At 35.9% G+C, this 22,991-nt stretch overlaps 1 protein-coding gene across 2 annotated transcripts in view; it reads left to right on the top strand.

Moving 5' to 3' along the window:
- LOC126828262 (lysophosphatidic acid receptor 4) overlaps positions 1–22,991 on the top strand; it is a 177,314-nt gene that overhangs the window by 129,614 nt on the left and 24,709 nt on the right. The gene's annotated exons all lie outside the window — the stretch shown is intronic.

The raw sequence follows: 22,991 nt of genomic DNA on the forward strand, positions 1-22,991 counted from the left end.
GATATCACAATCTCCAAAACAGGCGGTGGAACCAGGTTACATTTTGCGTCTGGACATTACCTTGAGATTAGACGTACCGGTAGTCTTGAATTTTTCTAAATATCATCGAAGCACTTAACTAAGAAAGTTGATGTTAAATCTCAATTTGAATCTTCTATAATCCGAGTGAACTCCTCTAAGGAAAACGTCGATTGTAGATACACTATAAATATTTTTCACACAACAGCCAACGCTCTTGTGAACGGCGTAAATGAAAACATATTTCTGTCTGATCATTTACCTGATGTGCTGAAGAACATGAACTTAGACGCAGCTGCTTCTCTCTACGACAATTTTGAAGATACACTTCAAAATAAAGTTACGATTGATCGACCTCGCAACGACTAGTCACCTGCAATTAAATATACCTATCAAGTATCTAGTCTCACACAGGTAGCACCTGAAAACGTTTCTTCTTCGCTTGTAACAGAACATACACCAGGTACATCACGATATACAACACCTATCAGTACTGCAAAAGCAACATTGACTACAAAGTTATGTTTATCTTCATCTTCAGGCTTGTGTAACAAATCAGTAACAAAATCAGCTGTCAGCAAGTCTGTTACTGGAAGCTCCAAATAACACAGCACTTGTAGTAACCCCCCAGTCATTAAACCAAAAACTCCCCAATCTAGTACAAAGGTTGATGAACTTCAGGATATCATCTCACGTCTAAAACTCAAACTTGAATCAGCCTTATGTGAATTGACTAAATCTATGGCAGAAAAAGAACAACTTAAGACCGAGATTACGACATTAAACTGAGGAAAATAATGATAAATTTTCGGCCACAATTCACAGACTTGCTGTTGCACTTAAATCTAAAATTAGTTTACTGTATGATAATAACACAGTGTCTCAACATAACATGGAATTAAAGTCAAAATGGAATGAAATTGCGGATAATAAGCCACCCATTATCTTATAAGCACGTTATGGAAGAAATAAATTATTTGAAACAAAACGAAATATACTCATAGGATCATCTTTAACTCAAAAATTGCAACGCAACCAAATAGATTAGACATACTTGTATTAGAACCATGCGTGTGGCAAGATTATCGATACTATTAATTTACTCAAAAGATGCCCCGCTTCTGTACTTGTAGAAAATATAGCTTTTCCTATCGACTCTAATCATATATCAAGATATTATTGTGATAATGATTGTATTGAGCAGTATACTGAACTCATAGAATTGTCCGAAATATGTTTCCTAATGACTTTATTTCTTTCCTGGAATTGCTACTAAACAATAATTTAGGCAAGGTGATGATATCGTCCATCTTAACAACATTGGGTCAGCTAAGTTAGCTTCTGTTGTCAAATCTGTATTGCAAATTAATTTTTTTTTTACATACTATACCACCTTACAATTACAACTAAGGGATGATACAAGGAATAATTTATCGTTCTCATACCGGCGTTTTCAACTTCCACCACAGAATTATCAGCATATGAGATTTTCACCGAAAGATTAGATCAACTTACGACTTAAACAAAATATGATTCAAAGAGTAAAGTATGATCGTTCTCATACCCACGTTTACACTTTCTCCACCAAATCACCAAGATATGCGATTTCCACCCCCAATTGCTGTTTTTTAAGCTACCATCGGATTATTCATTTCAGTTCCAACATAAACCGTCAAACTATTCGAGGAAACCAATTTAAAAACATCGTTCCTGGACTCTTTGTATATGACAAGATTGATCAGTGCTTTTACAGTTCAACTTGTAAGAACGATATTACTAACTTATTGTATCGTACGATTTCACGCACTGCATATATACAGTGCTATATTCTGATTCTTTGTATTTCATTTGGTTGTGCAGGTAGCAATTATTTTATTATTTTTAAGTGAGAGTTTTCGCAGCTTACACACTCACTATATATATATATATACATTATATATATTTGAAATAAATGTAATGAAATGAAATGGGGTTTAACGTCCTACTGTTCTGCTCCTATACTGGGCTAATGAAGACGGGCATACGCCATACAGTGTGCTATGCAGCACTATCGCCTACTCTTATATCGAATTCCAACTGCCAACGGATCTTTTACGTGCATTCCAGTGTATACACGGGACCTCGGTTTTTCGTCTCATCCGAAGGACTAGTCAGCTTTCCTTGTCAGGCCCTCCGTTCTGCACCACTGACAAGGGGAAACCACGTCGGAAAATAGATATATTTGACCATTGTTTAACTGATTGTCATTTTGTAACATAACAGTGGAACTCAAATTACTTCTTGAAAACTTTGATATTTTTGGTTTCACTGAAACACATTGATCAGACTCTGTAAATGATGGTTCTGTTTATAGTTTTCATGGTTTCCATTCAAGATATAATACTTTGACTATTAAAGTTCGTAATGAACCATTTGAAGTCGTCTCTTCGGTAAAATAAAATATTGGGTGGGTATTTATCCCAATCATAATCTAACTTGGAAAGATCATATCGAATGTATTCTAAAATATTAAGCCAGAAACTATTTCAACTCCATCAAATTAAAGAATATCTTCCAGCTCCATTCCTAATCTTTTTCTATAATGCCCACTTCCGACTACATATAGATTATTGTTCCTCAATATGGGACCACTGTGACGCTAAATCTCTTTGCTGTCTTTCTCGACAGCAAATAATGGCCTTAAGATTAATTTTAGATGTAAAACATACTGCCGACGTTTACCCTCGACTAGACAAATTGAAAATTCTTACAATAGTAAATCGACATCTCTAATCAATGTATGTATTTGGCTTGAGAATAATAAGTTTATTGTCAAACTCCTTATGGTGATCTTAACAATAAACTTATTATTCTCAAGCCAAATATTAATATAGTTTAAAGCAGTATACGGTTTAAAGGACCCAAACTATGGAATTCGTTGCCGCCCTCTTTAAAACCTTTAAATAACTTGAATCTTTTCAGGAAAAAACTTCTTCTTTACCTTAAATCTACTCCATATTAAGCATGTACATATTGTATATTTGTTAATACATGTTATATCTATGTATTCAAAGTTTATGTTTTATGAACTCGCATATATACTGTATTTAATCTTTTTAAATGAGTTTGTATATTTCCCCCTCTATTGTAAATTATTGTGGTGTGTTATTTAATGTATCAGTCTTTATCTTTAGTATTATAGCCTAATCTTCAATTCTTCTTAAATAAAGCCATTATTATTAGTAGTATTAAACCTGAAATGCATGATTATAACCTATAGATCTTGGCTCCTTTAATATTTGCGCATATCGGATTGTAACTTGTCCTGAATTATGGCCCTTGATTGTACGAAAAATCGCGTTTTTAGATTGTGGTCCCTCTATAATATATCACCCGATATAACAAAACGTTCGAATATACCATCATTACACCGCAATGTTCGGATGGAATAAAAACGAGGTCCCATTTCACATAGGCGTGCACGTAAAAGAACCAATGACAGTTGGAATTCGAAATATTAGTAGGCCGTAGCACCGCTACCTGGGAAAATTATCCCTCGTGGAACACTGCATAGTGTATGCTGCCCGTCTTCATTATCCCGGTCGGTACAGAACAGTAAGAGGTTAATATTTATTGATTTGTGATGAACACAGTTGGAATGACTAAGGCAGCCGCGTAGTGTGTGTGTGTGTGTGTGTGTGTGTGTGATGATATATATATATATATATATATAAATAGAGAGAGAGAGAGAGGGAGAGAGAGATGTCCACTCAACACAAACTATGCCTTTTTGGGACTAACAATTTATTACGCCCCCCCCCCCCCCCGACTCACTTTAGTTATATGAATTCGGTAAGGCGAAGTAAATAAATTAAAAATACTGTTGGTTGAAACATGTAGCATATTTAATCAGTAACTTCAAACTCAGCAGTAGTTACAGGAAACTTTTAATCCACCATTAACTTCATCACAAATTCTTCATCACAAAACGTTTCGTGTAATTATCGTCTTCGTCGGCAATATCCATGGTAATATCAGGATACGGCTCTATAGATTGATTACTGTTTCTTGAGCAAGGGATGTATAAAACTGGTGATGTACAGGTTGAATGTATTTCAGAAGCTTTTGTATATCTTGGTATTTTTACTTCATTCGTCCTATGGGCCTAGGATAAGCTTGGGGTGGACTAAACCCTATTAAAGTCGATAACGCGTTTGTATTTCGACGATTTTGAAGTAAATCAACTTCTTCAAATGGTGAATCTGACAAATCATACTTATAATGCATGATAGCATCTCCTTTTAAGAATCTCATCCATTTTATTTTAAGCCATGATACCTTATTACTAGCTTCATTTTTCTTTCGGTTTACCAACATTTTATTTCCAAGCACCTTGAACTTCTCTTTTCTCCTCTAAATCTTGAAATGGTTTCTTTTTGTTTGTTACTCTTACTGAATCCATCCATTCTTTGGGTGTATAAATGTATGTTCTCTTTTTAGCTTTTCGTGATATTGAGCCGAAATATGTGCCATTGGGCAAGAATGGATGACCAGATTCCATAAATTTCATGTCAATCTCTTTAATATTTGGCAAACTATGACTGCGTATAGCATGTCAGAGGCAAAGAGAAAATTTCTGTTTTGTCCCCCACATGTGTCACTGTAAGTACTGACTTTATTAATTTCCAGCGGAAAAGACGAAATGTGATCGATTATACATAATGCTATCTCAGTATACCCTCTCTTTCCCTCACTCACACCCATGCCACATGTTCATTAATCCAACATCAGTAGGGTAGTGATGTATACCCACATCTGCCGAAGATAGAAGATAAAATACTTCGTTTGTGGGCAGATGTGGATTTGGGAGTTTTCTCTGCAGGGCAAAAGTAAATACATGAAGGTTCTTTTCTGGGATTGGGCGTTTGGTGTCTATATCAAGCCGACCGCGCCTTGTTTGGCTCTTTCTTTGTGATTGTGGAGAAGTAATTCAGTCTCCCTAAGCTCATTAGCATCAGCGAGATTTTCTGTCCTTACTTTACATGTTTTGCATGTGTCCTTTTGTGGATGATAAAAATGGAGATTGGATTGGTTTTTAAATATTCTGTAATATATTGCTAGTGACACGGCTTTCTTACCATTCCCTACACATGACCTTTCATACAAATCATACATAGTGGAACATTCGGCTCTGGATGCAGACAATATCGATTCGAATCCTTCTGGCCATAGTGTGAGCAATATTTGGGAAAGGAGTTAATATTTGTCTTTGGGTCATCACCTGATTTGTAGAAGTTTTGTTACTTGGGGTTTTCTTCCCTCGTTGATCTGGTGTTACTGTCTATACATTATTGGCAACCTTAGTTCTTAATGCATAATCCAGTCAATTGTTGGATATACCAAATACTGACAAAAATACGTTCTTACAAACATGCACCCTTCTGTCACCTAAATCCATATAAAATAATCTAGTGTTCTGCCTGTGGGAAGAAGCCGGATCCAAGCATTTCCTAGTCTTAACAGGGGTGACATTGATTGGTGATATTATTTTCTGTGTTTGGAGATTCCAGTCATCTGTTTCATAGACTGCTCTGTGTGTCTTACGCCTTTCGTCTTCTGTAACTTGATCATTACATTTCATAAACTGAGGTTTGCAGATCACATGTTTATAATCTTTTCTTTTAACAAGAATACCCTTTCTCTTTTTATATTCTAATCCACAGAGTTTCTTTTTACTTTTTGTTGGCTTCGTATCCAATTAGACTCACTACACTTTCTTTTTCTTGGATTATTTTGCACAAGGCTGGTAGATGATCCAACATCAGACTTTGATTTGTTAGGACAGAAATCATCAGAATATTCGTCAGCATCTGGAATTTCAAATGGAAGATTAAAACTTACATTATTTTCAAAATTTATTTACACGTGGGTAAGTAATCCAAATAACTTCATAATCGTATGACCTTCAGGAAAATGATCTTTACAAAATGCATTGGGACCACTTAAATTGTAAAATAAACAATGCTATAATATTTATTTCACCTTCTCTGGATTATATTCACTGCCACTGGAGCAAACATCTTCGGAACTATCTGTCTAATAATATTTCTTTAAGCACAATCTCTGTGGATAATTCTGCCTCAAGGCCATATTGTAAAGGGGAGGCTACTCTAAAGACACGAAGCCTTGTACTTGGAAAACTGATCCAAGTCACTTTAGATCAATTTTGCAATTTCAAACACAGATATTGTGAATGGCCTAAGTATACATGGATTAATCGTCCAGAAAATCATAATAGGATTTCGCTTCTGAAAATGTTTCGATCAGAAAATGTCAGTTTAAATATTAACACAGGACGTAGATCTTTTGACAAGATAAAATCTATATCGGGGAAAACGCGCCTGGGGGACTAACTCAATGGGGACTTCGATCACTTGCCTTTCCAACCCTCCAATTTGTATTCAGTTTAAAAAAAATCGTTTAAATATATCACCTCAATGTACGTGTATGTTGAGTTTGAATTTCGTAAAAAAACTGACCCAAACTGCTGGACAAAATGGCCGCTCCTTGTACGCAAATAGTGTAAAGTATGTAATACCATAGTAAAGTAGACACTCTATAAGTCACAGTTTTCATCCGATTTTGATGAAACCATCTATGACAAGGTTTGGGGGCATTTGTGTGGAACTTTTCACCACAAAAGTTCCACAAGATATTGGGTTTCTGAAAATGAATACATTCCACAAGACTTTCGACTTAAAATAATATGCATAGATTGTTTTGGGTATGTTGTGTTTTTCACCACAAGAGTTCCACAAGATATTGGACTTAGAAAAAAAATCCTTTTTTTTCAAAAAATTCTTCTCGGGCCTCCCTATGTGCCTGTGTGGTACCAAATTCCTCAAGATTTTCTACCCAATACTTATAGACCCATTTCTGTTTTACCCACAATATCAAAATTCGAAGAACACATTGGTTCTCAAATTACAGAATATTTTGAAAAATACAATTATTTTATGAATTTCAGTCTAGTTTTAGAAAAAAGCATTCACGCTCAACAGCCTTATTGAGATATGAGAATTACAGACATATCTGCTTGAAAGAAATAGATTCATTAATATGACCGGAGGTGATCTTATAGACCATAGGTTAATCCTCCAAAAAAGTAAAATTATACAAAATTGGTACTATCTGGGATTTAGAAAGCAACGAGTAGTCTTAGGGGCATGTCATTCAGCTGTTACTGATCCGCCTTCATGTTTATCTTCAATCACCGTTGTCCTCTGGATGTATGTTTATTTGCCATTTTTTCCCTTGTTTATTTGAATTCCTCCTTTATAAACTTATATAATAGAAATATATATGCACTTTGTAAATATGTGTAAATTTTGTTACTCTGTAGTTGCTAGTAGGAGGGACATGTTGTAAATTAGAACTCATGCACTAAATATGTTACATCAAAAAATAAAAACATTTTTTTTCCTAAGTCCAATATCTTGTGGAACTCTTGTGGTGGAAAACACCACAGGCCCAAAACACTCTATCAAAATTATTCTATGTCGAAAATGTGGTACCACACAGGCATATAGGGAGGTCTTAGAAGAATTTTTGGAAAAAGTTGATTTTTTTTTCTAAGTCCAATATCTTGTGGGACTCTTGTGGTAAAAAACACCACAAACCCAAAACACTGTATCAAAATTATTCTAAGGCGAAAATATTGTGGAATGTGGTACCACACAGGCATATAGGGAGGTCTGAGAAGCATCTTTTTTTCTAAGTCCAATATCTTGTGGAACTCCTGTGGTGAAAAACACCACAGACCACAAACACTGTATCAAAATTATTCTAAGTCGAAAATCTTGTGGAATGTGGTACCACACAGGCACATAGGGGGGAACTCTTGTGGTGGAAAACACGACAGAATAATATTTTGTAGAATATATTTCCCCCACATTTTACAAGATGATAGGATAAACTATTATTGTTTCAGCGAAATAAAAAGAAAATGTTTCATGAATTTTTCATTGTCCACTTTTCCAAACGCCCCCAAACCTTACCATGTCTAGATGAAATATGATTATAATCCAAATATCTTGGCCCCTGTCGATATTTGCGTATATCGGACAGTAACTTGCTGGATTATGGCACCTGATTGTACGAAAAATCACGTTTTTAGCATTTGGACCCTCTTGAGGTCACAATTCTTATCCAACGTTATAAAAAAAAACGTTTAAATGTTACACACTAATGACAGTTGAGTTTGAATTTCGTGAAAATCGGACCGAAACTGACTGATGAAATGGACTAGACGCTCCCTGTACTCAAATAGTGTAAAATTATTGTAATACCAGGGTTGTGGACCATCTAGATCCGATTTTGATGAAACTTAAAATATATCTTTATATCCCAAATATTGCGAATTTCAGACCATAACTTCCTGGATTATGGCCTCTGATTGTACGAAAAATCGCTTTTTCAGCTTGTTCTCTATCCATCTCTATCCATATCTTGCTGCCAACCGCTGGTAGTTAAGTAAATTCATTTTGGCGAGTCAATAAGTTATTCCAATTCGGGACCAACTGTTCATTTTGTCATTCTGGCTAGTAGCCTGATTTCGGTATATATGGAACTAATCTGACCTCGATGAGATAAAATCAGTGTTTCAAACAAGGTAATGCATTAAATGTGTTGGGCTTATCACTTTGAAGGTTTACTGTGAAATTTCCTGGAATTTCCATGTTATACCTATAATTATACATACTACTATATTAGCTGTAGTTGTACAGATTAACAAGCACTATAATCTTATGTTGGAATTGATGGAATATACCTAAACCTTAGTCACACAGGCATATGTATAATTAGTTTGTGATATCCATGATAGAAACGCCATCTAATGACTACCATAAACAACGTTCTTAAATTGGTTGTTTTTCTTGATCGAATCATAGACAGTGGAGATTCTTGATTGTTATAGATCATTCTAAATATAACAGACTTGCCATAACTAAGTGAGTAACACGCTGGCTCGCTTTCCAGAGGGTCTCGGATTCGCTTCCGGCGTGGGTTTCCTTTCTCGGTGGCGCAGGACGGAGAGTCTGGCAACGAACAGTGTCTAGTCATTCGGACGGCACGCTGTCTCGACAAAATTACCCTAATAGCACACTGCATTGCGCATGCCCTTCGTTATTTGGCCAGACGGTGCAGAAAAGTAGAACGTTAAACCGCATTTCATTACTATATTATATACCAATTGTCTTTCTGGGTTATTCCACAGAAACTCAATTAACTGCGAAAAAAACCTGCCAGAACAATTCGTGCATGTATTTTTCTGTTATAGTTATGACACAATCTACATCAGTGGGAGGGACGGGGATGTCATTACAGCATTTATCTTGCGCATGTTGAGATGCGACGTTTAATTGATGTTCATGTATGTCAGTCAAAAATGACGAATTTCTCCCTGTGAAAATAATTACCGTATACGAAGGTTAAATCATACAAATCCCCATCACTTGCCGGTCCCTTTCATGACTATTCCATCTTTTGTTCGGAGAGTTCACCACCCACGTGAAACGGTGCAGGATAACTATTAGGTGGGTTTGTATATAATGCGCTTTACTCTAAGGTTGACGTTAGACATTGGACATAATATCAAATCGAAATCAAGAGAAAAAAAACACGTTATGTACAAAATGACATTAAGGTAATGCCATTAAAATTAGATTAAATTCTCGTTTCCTTTAATGTTTTTAAAATATTTACACGATATTGTAATCTAAATCAACCATCTATCATAAAGACGTTCTTTCTGGTACAGTTCTTCATTTATTTTCACAATACATAGTTCGGTACATCCAATTTAGACAATTTATAGCCAAAATGGTACCCGGGCATTAAATGTCAGATCTTAATGTAGTATACGATATGAAACAAAACGTAATTAATTAACATCGAGCTTTAATTTGACTGGCATTAAGGGGATATACAGATAACACCTGTGTAAATTTCGTAATTCACCGACCAGGTGCATTTAGAGCTGAATATGTAATCTAGATTAAGAAGTAATGACTTGTGTAAATTGTCAATACACCCGGATCTCACATTTGACATAGTATTTTATCCTTATGACACAAGGAAGTGACTTCTGTTATTAATACAGATTCAAATTAAAGTCCCTGGACGTCCTGTGGGGGATTGTGTTTATAGACTGTGTGGAAGTTTAAATCTCTTAAAGAAGTATCGGTACAAAAGGGTTCAATTTCGTCCATTATTTACAACGATATGAGGAATTCAACAGTTGTCGATATTTGCCATCCACTGCAAAGAGTTTTTGTGGCAAAATATTGCTTACAGTGCCTGGCAATGTGTGCATATAAAACAGGATCAATAAACTGCACCCTGACCTCCCACCCCACCTCAAATTTCCTAACACGACCAAGTAGCTAACAAAACATAGATCCCCTCATAATTAGAACCAGAGCAATAACAAATATCTTGGCCGATATTACAATTTTTATCAAATAATCCAAATTCAATTTTATAACTATGAAGGTTTAGGTGTAAATTATATTACAATCTGATTGGTGTTCTATCTCAATTAACAGCGGAACTGAATAATTTATAATAAATAAACGTCGTTACACTGTTAACCTATTTTTCTTGATGTAGTTTTTGACGACTGTAATTGAGAGTAAGTTGATTGTGTGATATAAGCTAGTTATTTTAAACTAAAGCGATAATCCACATTACATACTGTGTTGATTTGTTTTGTTGATTTTATTTGTGTTTGCTTTGTTTTGTTTCTGGGGGATTGGATGGCCCAATGGTTAGCTGGGTGTATTCCCACGAAGGCGCAGTTACAGAGCGTGACCAAAATTAATCCTTCCCACGAAATCGCAGATATCGACTTGTCGGCTTTCGTTTGAAGAGAGGCATGTTGCTATTAGGACCCAATTAACAGTGTTAAAGATTTTATGAATTTATGTTCACTCTGAACCAACAACACTCTGGAAGGATGACATGCAAGAATCAAGAAGCTAGTTGGAAAAGCCCATCCGAATGTTTTTGAAATGATCACATAAATTTTACAAGTACAAAATATTAATGAGATTAGAATCGTTCAGTCGTTCACCAAGGAAGATATATAAATATGCTCAAATCCAAAGCCAGCTCCAGAAATTAAAAGGAAGACATGATGAAGAGGAATTGACTCTAGTCGAGTATTTAGACAGGGTGTCTTATTTGGCGAAATTACATTAATTTTTGTTATAGTGTAGTTATGTTTTTATTTCTTATGCCAAAAATGATGCTAAAATGATGGTTAATTAGTTACATTGGGGATTGTAAAAGTGTAAATTCTTATCATAACAATCTATAACACCATTGTTACGATTTTAATCCATTTTAATCCCAAGGAGCTGGATTTCCACGAAGTCGTTTAATCCGTTACGGTCAATAACTGCGCCTTCGTGGGGAAAAACCGTTAGCTGGTGCGCGTTGTATCATAACGTCTGTCATTGAGTCATCTGGCGTGGTTTCGATTCCCCGGTGAACGTGATAAAAGTAGAGTCGCTTTTCCAACCGCATGGGTTTTCTCCGGGTCCTCCAGTTTCCTCCCACTGGTAAAGACCCCTACGCGCAAGCGAATTATTGAAATAAAATTAAACCATATGTTAGTTCAGAAATGAACTAGTTTGTGTCGAGTAGACGTTAAACCCCATCTCTCTATCCCTCTTATATGATGACTGGCCTTTAAGGTCACGCCCAGTATAGTTCTGCGTGTGACCAACTTTTTTATGTACCCATTTAAAGATACATTATGGGAGATTCGATAACGAGTTGGCAGTTCTCAATATAATAGTTAAAAACTAGATAATGTAAAGGCAATTTGCAGAATATTTTATTCAAATTGATCCACTATGAACCGAGAACTAAGCGATTGAAATTTCCGCCTAGCCTCAATCATCATTACTGACGTCAGTGCGATAAACAGCATAGTCTCGATTATCCATTTAATCGTGAAATCGTGAAGGAAAGTTATGCAGTAAATCGACTCATAATCCACTAAAGATCGCAGGGTAGCGATGCCATCTAGAGTTGATTATGGTCTGGATAGGTTAATTAATGTCTAATTAATAATTTAGATAACATTTCAGGCCTAAAGAAAGACCTACAATAGACAGATTTAGCTCTTGCATAATATATGTTTAACTAGAAAATAATTTTGTATCCAGATATTTTTTAAACACCGTTATTTTCCCAAAATTGTTTTAATATTTAATTTGCAGAAGAAACATTAATATTGTAAAAGTACTCTTGTTGGTTATTATCTTGAAATATAAGAGAAATCCAATATTGTCGTTTCTTAGTAATTCATAAAGTGAACATGGTTGTTGTTGTTGTTTATTAAAGATTTAACGTCCAATACAATAAATATGATATTATGGCCAGGTTAATTTCATTAAATTAGTTACATCTAAAGGGTTGAAAAATTGATAAAAACACAAAAATATAAAAGTTCTTGTAAATCAAAAAGACATCATTAAAAAAAAACAATAAAAAAAAAATCACTTATAAAATCGCTGTCGTGAAAAGAGATGGCGGGTCATCTTCTCTCTTTGTCATAATAAAAACAAATCAAAACAGGCGGGAAAAAGAATCCGCTTACTTGATTTAGAAAAGCGAGATGCTCGCAGTAAAAAACATATAGGCTACACCCCATCATAAGCGCAAAGTTATCGTTTCCGGTAAAACTGTTGATCTGAATCAAGCGTGTCACACTCAAATCTTGACTGCGAAAACCCGATTCGGAATAATTGTTCCGAGTTGAATTCGGAAAAATATACGGATTCGTTAATTCAGATTCTGTTCGGTTTTTATCGAATTGAGTGTGCTGCCAAAGTCCGGAATAAGGCTTCATTCTGAATTCAATTCAGATTAAACCACTAGTGTGAACACAGCTTGAGAGTTATAGACATTAAATTCGGATTTTTCTTGCGTATGACTCTACCCAAATAAAAGTAACCTGAAAGGAAAAAGAAGAGCCAGCAACAACACAGAACAACTCAATTAAAACAAATCAAATGGTGAATTAGCGAAATTATTTATATCTTCCAAAAGTCCCGGCAACTATGAACATGTCACGTGTTTGATTGAACCCATTCTTTTATTATTGGAAGACCATTTACGAAAGACTCTCATTTCTTAATACGAATTCTAATTGACCAGATTTAGACTCGCTTGGTTTAATATGTCAAGTAACGACAACCTGAGTAAGGCTCTCGTTTAATCCTAGTGTATTGTTTTAAAAGTTTAAACCGTCACCATTAATCTTACTTAATTGCGTCTAGATAAACAATCAATAAAGGACTCTCTATTAATGCTCTTCAGTATATCTATACAATTACATAACATGGCTTAAAATCTATTGACACCGATCATAGTTAAGGTTGATTTATGCTTTTTACTGCATTATACCCTCGCCGTCTTTAATAAGCATATATACATTTAAAATAAACTATATAATCTATAAAATATACATTCTTTAAAATACGTAATAATTAAATATCTAAATTAAAATATGTGTGCAAATTCTATTCAATATGCACACTGTTACAATACTGAGAGCTAATTAACTTGCCTCGATGTCATCCCTATCAGTGATATTTGCGACCGAGCGAATATTTACTGCTGATCAATTTGTTATTGGGTAGGAAGTCGCTTTTGAATAAAAGAGGTAATCATGGGAAGTTGGCCATTAATTGGTATTTTTAAAAGATACGGAAAACGGAAATAAAATGTGTTCAGAATGTTTTCCTTTAGATAATACTAAAACCAATGCCATCATTACTGGAAGCAGAACAAAAAGCAGCCGGGAAGAATTGCGTAGTGTGTTGTCTTATTTGATACAATCAAACACGATAAAAAATGTACAGACATTATATGTTTCCTTTGACTGACAAAGTCTATTTTGCTTCATAGTATAAAATGCCGCATATTCAGCTAATCTTAAACTGTAAGTACTAAACTCAAATCAATATTTATTTGAGAAATGTTCAGGAATGTGAACTAAGGTATTGTCTTAACCTATTACCTTAATTGTGGACACGAGTTTTCCTATGTCGTTTGTTATCCTATGTCCGGTTTCCTGCATCGGAACTTTGCTTGTCGCGCATCTTTATAGTCACGTGAAAATCGGGCTGGCGTCTGGGTCTCTTCGAGCCATGTCTAGCCATATCCAGTTCTGTGGGATAAAGGGTGTGCGAGGACAGTGAGGTAACAATTCCATTTTCAACATATTGCTTGGCCCAAAAGGATGATGACCCCACACGAGTCTAAGAAAGCTGCATCCTTTCTTGCATACGTACTGCAATATCTACCGGAAGTTTGAAGGTTCTTTACTTTACGCCATTAGTCTGTCAATTTGTCGCAATAATTGACTAATGGATGATGGATGGTGACCCAATTAATGTCATACAATCTGATATTCGGGCGTTTCTCATGTCAATACCACGACACATATGTTCATATATTGGTTGAGTCCAGGTCCCCACTATGAGATACAGTGAGCACAGCGATTTTGAAACTGTCCATAATGCAATGGTTTTTGGGTTTTTTTTTTCAAAACCATAATTTGCTGAAAAAAAAGAGTCTGGTCGGCTAACCTTGTGTGACAAAACGCTCCACGATGAACCCCAAATGTTATTGACCATATACAATAGAGGATATAACTGACCACTATATATATACACGCATTTGTTGTGTTTTAATTACAGGCTCGATACATCCTACATGTTACTGGCAATGCCGTTTCTTACATGGAATTTATACCGGTCAGTTAATTCCGTATGATAACGTGATATAAAAGAACTCCATATATAATGATGATCTAGTGTGTTGAGATCCAGTTCCTTATAATATGTTATGAGTCCACTTTCCAGCTGGTTGGAAGGTATATACCAACGGGTTTTCTGACAGTTAAAGGGACTTGAGCTGAGACGAGCTTACGGGCTAACCGGTGTTCAATCGGTGTTTTCGCAGAGAGATGGAATGTTGGTTTTAAAGTAGTGTACCGTGTTTATATTCCTGTTCATGTTCCTGTTGTATTTATCTTCCTGATTCCTATTCTGTTCCCGATGTAATATAGGCTCAATACCACTCTTGTTGTAACTGAGTAATATGTCCCAATCTTTTTTATGGTCAACAAATTGCACTATTTTACAATATTCCAATTAATTGATGGTACAAATTTCATCTTAACACACCTAATTTAAAAAATTGGAAAAATTCAACTAAATGATTTGAAAAGCCTAATGTAAACCTTTTCAAATGTGACTTGGATTTAAAAATATTTTTGAACCCTCTGGACAAGTAAAATAGGATTTAATGGATAATTTACACAACAGGTAGGACACTAACACATCTAGTACTTAGAATAAGGCTATTTTTTTTCTGGAGCTGTCAAGCCAGCAAGAGTGTTATTGTCCCTTTAAATTATATCTTTAGTAACTGATATTTTGTTGAAAGTACTTAATAAGTCTTTTTCGCTGTTTTCGCGTGAGCTCAATGAGAATGGCGTAAAGTCATCAGGCGATCTAAACATATCCAATGCTCATTGATGTCAATTCTTATCTTATTCTTATTAATGATTGATTAACGGTGTAGACTAAGTCAGTCTATTTGCTTTTCTGGAGTGTATACATTAGCTGCCCGACTTCTAATGCTTCCAACAATGAAAGGCGGCGTAAGATTGGACTTAACAATGACATGGTTATTTGTTTATGTTCCTTGTTAAATACTCATAGATTCCATTATTTCCTCAATCAAGTGTATGCATACTTATATCTTACCGTCCGTCTTCATTAGCCCAGTCGGAGCAGAACAGTAGGACATTAAACTTCATTTCATTTTATTCATATCTTACCAATTGTCTGCGAGAGTACAAATTCCTTCCCGCTGACAACTTTACGTTGGCTGCAAATTTTCATGTCTGGATAAATGTACATAGACCATGGCGACTGAAATTAAAATTAGTCCAGTTGGGTAGTGAAGCGTTACAGAAGTAGATCAGTCCTTATTCAACAGCCTGGAGGCCGGGTGTTCGATCCCTGCATTAACCGAAAAAGTTCATCCAGATTTTCCGCTGTGGTTCCCGCTTGTCTGTAATGCAGGACGGAGGGTCTGACAAGGACATCTGTCTAGTCGTTCGGATGGGACGAAAAACCAAGGTCCCGTGTACACATTGGCGTGCATGTAAAAGATCCCCTGACAGTTGGGATTCGATATAAGAGAAGGCCGTAGTGGCGCTGTCCGGGCAAAATTTGCCTCATAGCACACTGTATGGCGTATGCCCAGTTAAACATACCCCGTGAATAAAATATTGCTTAAACAAATATTCAACATATACTCTTTCATAAGGTGCTAAAACTTTCGATTTCACTTTCAGAATTTCAAAATGTTATATCCGCCCCTTTCCCAAAAAAATCTGTAATTACTGCTGTCTTTGTTTTAGTCGACCAGTAATGCGACAGACTATATTATGCCATATTTTTCTTCGGTTGTGTTATGGAAGGACTGGTACGCTTTTGAATTGGAATGTCGACATGTCTCATAATTTACTATAAAAAAACGTTAACCGCTAAATGTTTTGTGAATACAGATAATTATTTAAAATGAGCAATGAAAAACTGTAATATAAGCAGGGACTTTTGGGGACCCTAAAATGCTTGCCAGCATCAAGTACATGCTTAATTCAGCGTAGGTTAACATTTTGAAATTCGATTGAACAATCTCCCTCAATTTTTTTGAATAAAATACATAGGATGATAAATTAACAATTAGCGATTTAAAAAAAAAACACACTTTCATGCCGATGTTCCTACTATTCGTATAAAGGAACAATACCATGCAAAATCTATTAAAGTATTAAAGCTATACAGCTTGAAAATGTTGGATGACGATCTCATCAAGCTTTACAGACTTTGTACTTGTGGTAGGGTGACCCACCATAAATAAATATCTCCATATATCTCGACAATTTCGCCACAATATTTATATATATGCCAAGCCTCAAATCAGTTTCACACAATTATAGTCACTAAATAAACGATCATGTTGTACTTAATAAGCTATGACCATTAATCATCTATAAATAATAGACTGAAAACTGGTTCCATGTGTCGTCCATAACATCCAGACACTCTTGAGTAAAAAATAGGTTACGTGCCCTTGTTTTGAAATTAGTCTCTCTTAACCAGTCTATCGACCATTCAAGGGCTGATTGACAGGTCGGGATAATCAAGACTACTTTTTTACGAAACATAACAGAAAGCTAGAACAAGAAATTGAATTTAGAAATGAGCACGTTAGCTAGCTCAACAATTGTTTTAAGATGCTTGTAAAAGTAAAATGAAACTACTGCTAGTATCATGTTCCTGTCTAACCCGAGTGCTTCAGAGATATTATTTGTACTAAACCAAAAGATGCTGCTCTGAACGGTACAGTTAATGATAAAGCGATTTAAAAAATGAAACGAACGTAATTTCTAAATCTGCTGTAATAACCAAGAAGCTTAATTTTACTGCTATTCAAAATCGTCAACAATAATTTTTTTACGGCTGTAATAGTTGATAGATTTGTAGAGAATTGCACGTGCCATGGCTATTTATAGTATCATACTGTCAGAAAGTTGGCCTCGACACGGCGAATGTGCACGCTTCAGTGGTAGTCTCGAACTATCAGCGGTTGACTGTATTTCTGTAGGTGCATGGGCCACCCTACTTGTGGGTTTTTAGCAGTGTAAGTTACACTGCTAAAAACCCACAAACTGTAAGAAAACTTGACGACCCGGAGAAAACCCACCAGGTTAGGAATGCGACCCAACTCCTTGTCACATACAAGTTTGGGATCGAAACCACACCACTTGACTCAATGACAGATGCTGTGATCTCAACCTCACGAGTTCAGTCAATTCGGACACCAAACCCCTCAAGAGACGTTATGAAAGAAACACAATTTGTGTTTTCTTCTTAGCCAGACATTACGTTCTACCATTAGTCATTGTATACTACTACTTCCACCCCTAACGACTGAAAGCTACAAGTGGAAATTAAACAGGCTGCTTCTCATTACGTTTATCCTTCAGACTAACCAAAGCACCATGAAATACGGGAGTAATAATTTACTCACTTCATCTTATAAATCTGACGAAGAAAGAATGAAATCTTTTTCTGGCGACATTTTTAGTATCCTGTAAAGTAAACAGCGTCTGTATTAAGGGAAATTTTACGACGCTGACCTTTGCGTTCTTTTGGATATAAAGGGATTTAATTTAAGGTCGTATTGTTATGACCAGCCCATTCAGCCATTCTTATTTCAGTTTATCTGGAGACGACGATAAGAAATAGTCTGGGTTCTTTTCGCACATTGGGGATCAATTCACTGTAATTGGTACTATACAATATACATATGCCGCTACACCGATACCATATTCACCCACCGGCTAATATGAAAAGTACAAAACGTAGACTATGCCAATTTTGTAAAGTTCACGTACCATTTGTAGGCCACGGAATTTACAGAAATATCATCATAATCATAATAAATTGTTAAAGGTGAAAATAGCAACATAGAAACATAGACAGGTTGTGACATTAAAATCGTTGCTTAGGTTGCTATAAAAGAGCCCATACACCGCGGGCTTCAAGATGATGAAAGCCAAATATCTCAAATTAAACCGTATTCACTCGGAACATTTGCAGCGAACTGATTATAGAGTGGTTGACGTTCAGAAAATAACATGTTGTTTACAGAATCCGAATTCACCGAAAATTAATATGTCTCTTTTGAAACTCGTTAGAAACAAATAAAATAACGAACACAACAGTAATATACGGACCTAAACAGAGCATGGCGTCATCGACGATATCTTGGAATTATGATGCAATATCAAAAAAAAAACCGAACAAGGATGCCAAGTTTCAGGTTGATAGTACTTGAATGTGCAGTGCAAAGCCGTGGGCTTTTATTCGAAGAGCATCGCAACTAACACGAACAACAAGATGACTAGTGCTTGGAGAACGGTTCCTGCTGGTTAAAAAATTTAAGTTCTGCATTTAATTTTTTAGGGATTTCAGCAATCTATCAGAATCCGTTTATCTTGTTCAAGAGCCAGAGCTGATTGTATTGCTATATGCTATTGAAAAATGTTTCTTAATTCGGTTTTAACAAAACAACATATCGAGAGGATTCAAAATATTAAAAGCAACGGAATTATTAACAACATACTTTCATCCATAAATAATGTCTAGCTCACTCAGAATTTTGTTCTTTTTATCATCATTCGCCATCAGTATGGCCTACATTGTATTTCCTTTTCCTGTTCGACAACATTGAAAGAGTGGACAAAAATGCCTTTCATGGCATTAGGGAACACTAGAAATTGTTGATCAGATAATAAAAGTTATTTCACGGTCTGGCATGGAGATATACTATAGAACATAAACTTACAGTGACAAAGAAGATGTTGCATTTATGTTCCTGGAGGTTATAACATGTTGAAGGGCACCCTCGAGTATACAATCTTGGCAGATTTATTGCAGAAATAGAGAATAGTGTGGGCGAATCACTGCCTTTTAACTTTGAAAGTTACAACTTATTAGGTCTTCTAAATGTTTTGGAAACGAAATTCTTCAGTAATAAGACTTGAAACTATTCAATATGGAAACCCGCTCGATTTTAGAATGACTGACCTGTCAATATGGATAAATATATATTATTAATATCAAACTGAATTAGTTCTATTGAAGACAGTTAATGAATGTTAATCGGGGCTACGTTTCTACAGGGCTTCTCTTCTCGACTTCCAGAGCGAGGGAGAAATGGGGTTTAACGTCCACTCAACACAATCTAAGTCATTTCTGGACTAACATTTGGTTCAATTTTATTTCAATTATTCGCTTGCGCGTAGGTGTCTTTAGCAGTGAGAGAAAATCGGAGGACCCAGAGAAAATCCACGAGTTTAAGCAGTCGAACCTACTCGTTGTCAAGTGTGGGATCGAATTGACTCAATGACAGACCTTGTGGTATACAGACCACCCGTTAGACAATTCGGCCATCCAACGCTTCGCGATATTAGGCATAATTCTTATAAAGTAATACAGAAAGAAATATATATAGTCATAATATTAGTGAAACAATTTAACCACAAAATCATGGAACGTAAATGCCAACAAAATTAGAGATTACGACTCGGATAAAACTACATACAATAAACTCCATTAAAGAGTAATGTTTGTCTTTTTGTTATCGGGGGTCGCGTGGCCGAATGGTATAAAGCATGTGCTGTACATCACAATTAAGGTCTGTCATTGGGTCAAGTGGCGTACATGGGTTTGATTCCTCACTCGTACGTGACACGGAGGCATGATATTGGTGACACAATTTAACCACAAAACCATGGAACGTAAATGTTAACAGAATAAGAGATTACGACTCGGATAAAACTACATACATGTACAATAAACTCCATTAATGAATAATGTTAGTCTTTTTGTTATCGAGGGGTCGCGTGGCCGATATCATAATTAAGGACTGTCATTGGGTCAAGTGACGTACATGGGTTTAATTCCTCACTCGTACGTGACAAGGAGTAGGATCGCCTGTCCAACCTCGTGCGTTTTCGCTGGGGGTGCCTACGCGCAAACGATTGATTGAAATAAAATTGAACCAAATGTCCTAGTTTGTGCCGAGTGGACTTTAAACCCCATCTCTCCCTCCCTCCCGCGCCCGCTCTCTGTTATCAATTGTCCATCGTAACCGGTTCCTAAATGCCCGAGTGGACTAATATAAAGCTACTAGCGATAGACTAAAGTCCATTCATCGTCAAAATATTGTCGAACGGTTAAGATTTCTTTTCATTGAAACCCAATTTTATTCAACTTAGCTAGTGTGAATCGTGTCTGCGTAGGTTTCAATGGTGAGACTTCCCAAAAACCAGTCGTGTTCAACTAGTGCACGTAATATGAGACTAATGTACGCCAGGGCAAGTCTACCGATTCTATCATACATAATACTACTTCTAATTTGGCACACGTTTGCATTATTTTACAATTAATCCAATAAATGCACTTACAAGATGCATTATGTAAAAGCTAAATCTGCATATTGCAGGTCTTTCTTTTGGACTCAAATGCTATATAAATGCACATCACAGGCCCATAATCAACTCTCAAGCCATCAGATGTTTGTGATTTTGAACGGAGTGACATCAGTGTGTGTACGATCATTCCCCAAAGTTTCAGTTATCTTGGTTGCTTTGTATAAATGTTATGTTCTTTCCAAAATATACTCCACGGCCTTGGAGGCAAACTTGCATAAGTTACGCAAAATTGTCAATTACTCGAACACATTTCTCTCTTGGGATTTCTCTGAATTTTGCTGTGATTGCTGCCTTCAATTCACCAATCGTTTGAGAGTTGTTCTGGTACACATTATGCTTGAGATAATCAGGGAAATCCCAAAAGAGGAATGTGTTTGAGAAATTGACAATATTGCGCGACGTATGCAAGTTTACCTCCAACGCCGCGGATGCCATTTTGGAAAAAAACATGACTTTTATGCAAAGCCACCAAGATAACCGAAACTTTGGTGAATAAAAATTTTATAGGTTCTGGTTTGTTTTTGTTTTTTTTTTTGTTTTTTTTTTTTGGGGGGGGGGGGGTGTCACCCTGTACATGAATATATGTACATTCTGTGAATTTCATACGCTTTGGGTAATAAAACAAGAACAGACGAGAGGCGTGGTTCCGTTCACTTCAAAACCCAATGTAGAACTCTTTTATAGTTTGCAGTAATCGTGATCATATGTAATTAATTTAATGACACATAACAGAAATTTAATTCACCAAGATAAAACAAAATATCTATTTAGAGTTAGCTATTTTATATAATAAACATTATCAATTTAAAAAATATCTTCTACGTGACATCACTAAAGGTCTTCAATGCTTACATGTGAGTTTTATTTTTTTCTAATTATCTGACAATTTAGAATTTGAGTTGTACAACTTTTCTTCGTCATCGTCTTTAATTTTGCAGAAACTGCCAACACAGTCTCTTTTAAATTCAATTTATTTCTTACTTTGATAGTTTATCCTGGTTAGAATCGTAAATGTGATATTTCAATTTCGTGTGTGTTCGATTAAGTATTAAACAGTATATCATCAGACCGTAGGCGGCCGCTTTTAAGTTGTCCATTTCCTTCCATTCGTCAATTACATAAAGTTTATATATTCTTCAGTACATAATTATAAGGTTAAGATTCTGAGAACTAGAAATACATTCCAGTCTATAGATTTAATGTGCGATACTTGCACAACTTTGATTGGGTCTGTTTGCAACACAAATCACTTCAATTACTGCTTTGTAATTTTGGCAAAACAAATCATGTTGATTAATTGATTCGGATGAGTATAATTTCCTATCATGACTCTCCAAAAAATGTTGAAGGTGTCTCTGATCGGAGGGTTAAAGTTAAATTCAAGTTGTGTCTTTTCCTTTAACATTTTATAATGAGCCACGGTAGCTCTCTAATCTGGAGGTCCTGTGTTCGATCCCTGTGATGACCGAGAAAGTTCATCAGGATTTCTGGCGTGCCCGCCCCTTGTTAGAGGTACAGGACGGAGGGCATGGCAAGGGACAACGTATAGTCGTCCGGATGGGTCGAAAAACCGAGGTCTCGTGTACATAGCGCCACTGTCAGGGCAAAATTTCCGACATAGCACACTGTATGGCATATGCCCATCTACATTAGCCCACTCGGAGCAGAACAGTAGGACGATAGGCCCCATTTCATTTCATTTTGCTCGGAGTCTAAAATTTTACTTACAAATATACCGATACGTAATCAATATATCTGATAAACGACAAGTTTTAATAAATGCACCCATAGTATTGTAGTACATTAATTTAACAAAGTCTTACCTGTGTATTCT

This window comes from Patella vulgata, chromosome 7 (assembly GCF_932274485.2).
Source record: "Patella vulgata chromosome 7, xgPatVulg1.2, whole genome shotgun sequence".
Lineage (NCBI taxonomy): Eukaryota > Metazoa > Mollusca > Gastropoda > Patellidae > Patella > Patella vulgata.